Raw genomic sequence first — 5,704 nt, 5'->3', positions numbered from 1 at the left:
CCTCTTTATACCTTTATACCAGTTGGTAAGACACGAGGAAGCGTTGCCAGATAGCGCCACAGAATGAATTTTAAGTATACACGCTCAACATAGAGAACTCAAAGTATGAAAAACTTTAACTCAATTTGGTATGTACACTAGAGTGAAACACGAATTTCCAACGTTTATCAATTTGAAAGTTTACACAGGTTTTTAAGGACATGCTGAATAGAGTCACAAGGTGGCAGCTAAAATGGCTGCCGTCGTTTCTGCTTCTTCTTTATATTTCATCGTCAAAATTAAAACAATGTATTGACGCGCTAGACAAAATTGTTTATAACTTAAATGTCTTATCTCAGATTGCCTAGAAATTGTATCACTGTATGTAAGCATGTTAGCACATGCAGATGAACAGATTCTCTTCACGACATTTTGATCCGTTTGGGAAATTTGTACCGTTTTATTTTTCAAAACAGATGAAACACATGGTGCAAAAATCAGTCAGCTGATTGCTGAACGATACGCTTGTGTGCGTTCCATTTCTTATCGGTATAGTACGTTCTAGCGGCACACAGATACTGAACGTAACCCGAATATAGCCGAACATAACCGAATTTTTATTGTGATTTTGGCATCGCTTCACTTTAAGAAAAAATTTCTGTTATCTGTGGTATTACACTGCCCAGAATTTGAAACGAATTTTTTGAAAACTCAATCGACCCACCCTGAAAAACATCGTATGATTTAAGAGCCTAATGACCTTTTCAGGTTATCAATGTTATCATTCGAACAATGTGGAATTATGTGTATTCTGGTTGCAGTTAAATATCGAAATATTGAATTTGCGCTAGAATTTGCGCCTTCCGTTTTTTCCCTTATTTGCCGAGTGAGCAACTAATGCGCATCTTGTGTACATGTTAGAGAACCACTATACCATCTATACCAGTTAGTCCGATTCGTTTGATGTTGGATCGCATCAACGATATTGTCGGACGTCGCACCCCTCGAAGTAACGTCAGAAGAGGTAAACAAAAAATAATCAGCTGATCAGAAACCTCTCATGGATTGCCTAATGGTTAGATTTAGCTTAATAGTATGTTCAGGAGAATTGTTGCACATAATACGAGTTATGTTTTGGTTAGAAAATTTCAGTTCCACCTGTGGCCGCATAGAGGGCGCCAACACTAACTTTTCACAGAAGAGTGATAGAATATCAAAATGTTCGGATTTCGGAAGAATTATTGCAAAATGCCTGTTCTACAACTTTGTGGAAGACACCTAATTTTTATCTCTCTCCCTTGAAAAGTTAGTGTTGGCGCCCTCTATGCGGAAACATGTGGAACTAAAATGTTCTAACCAAAACATGACTTGTATTATTTACTATAATTCTTCTGAACATGATAACCTAACCATTATTTCACAAAAATGTTTAGTTCATGCGAATCGAGTACTGATACACAAGCGCACTGCTAGGCCCCATGCAAAACTGACTCAGACATCACTCCGTTAAAAGTTTAGTAGCTTCTTTTAACAAAGCCGGATTGACAAGCAGTCTTCGACAAAGTTGTAGACAATTAATTATCTTTCTTATTTTCACTTAAAATGATAATACGATGCATACAGTGTTACCTAGCGGCCAAAATTTGAGCTAGGGGGTTTTCTCCATGTAAATTGTCGAAAAATCCAATACAAACTTCAGGCACGTTGCACAGTGGTCGCAGTGGTACCAAAACGTGCGTTTAATTAATGGTGCTCTAGGAGTTGATTTTAGCGATTTGGTGTGTTAGAAACACTTTTTCAGAATGGAAGCCCCCTTCTTTTGATGTATACTAAATTGTGATTAATCCACCTAAAAGTGAGATAGAAAATTTATTTCCACTAACTTTTAAGATAGAGGCACGATGTCAATGACAAAGTAATAGTAAATTCTATTGCGAGAAAACTTGTTGAACATGCAAACTCTCCAAAACGTAATGGTGTTGAGATAAAGAACGTTGTTTGTGGGAGGCACCCAAAAAATCATTTTTTTATTATAACTTTTTTTCTGAGATTTTTGCAATTCTTCAAATGTTCTATGAAGTTGTTGAAATTAAGAAATTGCAGATATTTGTCGAAGATGTCAACATTTTTTATTTCAAAACTTAAGAGTCATTAAATAAAATGGGTTAAAAATACCGCCATTTTGAATGGCAATTACTAAGAGATGTGGAAATATGTGGAAGACATTTCGATTCCATGAGAAAGACAGTGAAAAGTACTATAAGAAAAAATACTACTCACAGCGGGCATCCACCGGCCTGTATATAAAAAATACTTTCCGGCAATGCATGGACTCGAAATGTCTTCCACATATTTCCACATCTCTTAGTAATTGTCATTCAAAATGGCGGTATTTTTAACCCATTTTATTTAATAACTCTTAAGTTTTGAAATAAAAAATGTTGACGTCTTCGACAAATATCTGCAATTTCTTAATTTCAACAACTTCATAGAACATTTGAAGAATTGTAAAAATCTCATTTTCCTATAACTTTGTCATTGACATCGTGCCTCTATCTTAAAAGTTAGTGGAAATAAATTTTCTATCTCACTTTTAGGTGGATTAATCACAATTCAATATACATCAAAAGAAGGGGGCTTCCATTCTGAAAAAGTTTTTCTAACACACCAAATCGCTAAAATCAACTCCTAGAGCACCATTAATTAAACGCACGTTTTGGTACCATTGCGACCACTATGCGTTGGTCCGGTAGCTAAACTTGTCCGATTTGCTTCAAATTTGGAGCAAGTACTCCTGGTGGGACTAGGAATCGACTCAAGGGTGGGCCGATAGGGGTGATTTTTTTCTTGTCACTCCAATGTGTATTCCAGAGCGAATAAGTTATCAGTTATGATCGAATCCTTCCTTCTACAGATAGGAGTTGGACGTTCCACCCATATGATATGGGCGTCGGAGATAAAACATGATAATGAGTTATGTCCCATCAACAATGATGCGGTAGACTTGGGTGGCACGTAATGAGTAAATCTAGAGAAAATTTTCAATAGGACGTAAGTAACATTGAGAGCCTCTCTTTGTTTACTTTTTCTTTCGTTTATCACGACGTCATTACAACACTTTGCACTAATTTTCCAGTACATATCGAAAGCCGACGGTTTTTACTAGAATATTATGCAAAGAGTAGAGTAGTAAATGTTGAAATGGCCGAGTAATGAACAGAAGAGAAAGACCTCAAAGAAAATCTCTCATTGTTACTTACGTCCTATTCTAAAATTTCTCTAGAAATGGAATATCGGGAATGCAAACACTTAAAAGACTCCGCTGCACTGGCTATATTCGAACGGCGATTCCCTCGCAAGCTCGTTAGTTAAGAAATCGTTAGATGGGGTGTCCGTTCACAGAGAAAAAAATATTGGTAAAAGTAAGAGTATTCCGCTCTTAGCAAAAAAAAACACCAACGATTACTATTAGGTTGAAAATAAAACTTTTAAATTAATCAAAATAATAGTTTTCCTTTTAAGCTCATGAAGTATAGTAATCGAAATAAAAGTTTTATTTTCAAACTAAGAGTATGCGTTGGTTGTTTTTTGCTAAAAGTGAAAAACTCTTATTTTTTTCTGTGTGTTAGTTAGGTCAAATACAAATTATTATATTAATTAAATTACATATTTGTATTTGGTTGGGTGTTCGCTAACTGGGTCGTCCCCCAAATAAAAGGCAACTGGATATCAAAATCTCATGTCAAATTGACGTTAATAACTAGTGCACAAATCTACCGGCTCCGGATCTCCAAGAAATCCAGGAGGAGATCAGCCGGCTCAAAAATAATAAAGCCGCTGGGGTTGACCAAATACCAAGCGAGCTATTAAAACACGGTGGCGAGCCACTGGCTAAAGCGCTGCACTGGGTGATTACCAAGATTTGGGAGGAGGAGATTTTACCGGAGGAGTGGATGGAAGGTGTCGTGTGTCCTATCTACAAAAAGGGCGACAAGCTGGATTGCTGTAATTACCGAGCAATCACCCTGCTGAACGCCGCCTACAAGGTACTCTCCCAAATACTATGCCGTCGACTATCACCAATTGCAAGAGAGTTCGTGGGGCAGTACCAGGCGGGTTTCATGAGCGAACGATCTACCACGGACCAGGTGTTCGCTCTTCGTCAAGTACTGCAGAAATGCCGCGAGTACAATGTGCCCACACATCATTTGTTCATCGACTTCAAAGCCGCATACGACACTATCGATCGAGATCAGCTATGGCAGATTATGCACGAGTACGGATTCCCGGACAAACTGACGCGATTAGTGAAGGCGACGATGGATCGAGTGATGTGCGTAGTACGTGTCTCAGGGACGCTCTCGAGTCCCTTCGAATCACGCAGAGGGTTACGGCAAGGTGATGGTCTCTCGTGTCTGTTATTCAACATCGCGCTGGAAGGTGTAATAAGAAGAGCAGGGATCGACACGAGTGGTACGATTTTCACAAAGTCCCTTCAGCTACTTGGCTTCGCCGATGACGTCGATATTATTGCACGAAACTTTGAGAAGATGGAGGAAGCCTACATCAGACTGAAAAGAGAAGCCAAGCGCGTCGGACTTGCCATCAACACGTCGAAGACAAAGTACATGATAGGAAGAGGTTCACGAGAAGAGAATGAGAACCGCCCGCTTCGAATTTGCATCGGTGGCGACGAAATCGAGGTGGTTGAAGAGTTCGTGTACTTGGGCTCACTGGTGACCGCCGACAATGATACCAGCAGAGAGATTCGTAGACGCATCGTGGCAGGAAATCGTGCTTACTTTGGCCTCCGCAAGACACTTCGGTCGAACAGAGTTCGCCGTCGTACGAAGTTGACCATCTACAAGACGTAGTTCTCTACGGGCACGAGACCTGGACCATGCTCGTGGAGGACCAACGCGCACTTGGTGTCTTCGAACGGAAAGTGCTGCGTACCATCTACGGTGGAGTGCAGATGGAAGACGGCGAATGAACCATGAGTTGCATCAGCTGTTGGGGGAGCCGCCCATCTGTCATACCGCGAAAATCGGACGACTACGGTGGGCCGGGCACGTAGCCAGAATGTCGGACAATAGCCCGGTGAAAACGGTTCTCAATTGCAATCCGACCGGTACAAGAAGACGTGGCGCGCAGCGAGCACGATGGATCGACCAGGTGGAAGACGATTTGCGGACCCTTCGCAGACTGCGTGGTTGGCGACGCGCGGCCATGGACCGAGTGGAATGGAGGAATCTTTTGTATACGGCACAGGCCACTTCGGCCTTAATCTGTTAATAAATAAAAAGCTAGTGCACAATAGTTTAAGATTTAATTGTTTTTCTGTGTGACATTTAATCAACTTTGATTTAATGTTTATATACTGTATCTTTTTTATTGGAGAATAAGATAAGTTGTTACATCGAATTTTATTGTTCCGGACGTAAGCGGAAAATAATGAAGAAACTGCAATAACCATAATACATATTGTGCCGTAATTTTTCGTAGGGTAAATACTATTGTTAAAAATTCTCCGTGTCCTTCGCTTTTAAGATTAAGGACCGACTCTTAACCCTCGTTTAACGCTGAAGCAAGGTTTAAACGTACTGGTGAACCTGGCTTAAAAGTTAAGCGAGGGCACAGAAAGGCACAGTGGCGAGGGTGAAGAACTCGGCCCTACATAAAATATTTTTTGAAACATTTTTGCTTCAGTATTTCACGGCCTAAA

This window comes from Topomyia yanbarensis, chromosome 2 (genome assembly GCF_030247195.1).
Source record: "Topomyia yanbarensis strain Yona2022 chromosome 2, ASM3024719v1, whole genome shotgun sequence".
NCBI lineage: Eukaryota > Metazoa > Arthropoda > Insecta > Diptera > Culicidae > Topomyia > Topomyia yanbarensis.
The sequence above is the reverse complement of the archived record's forward strand: the minus strand, read 5'-3'. Positions refer to the sequence as shown.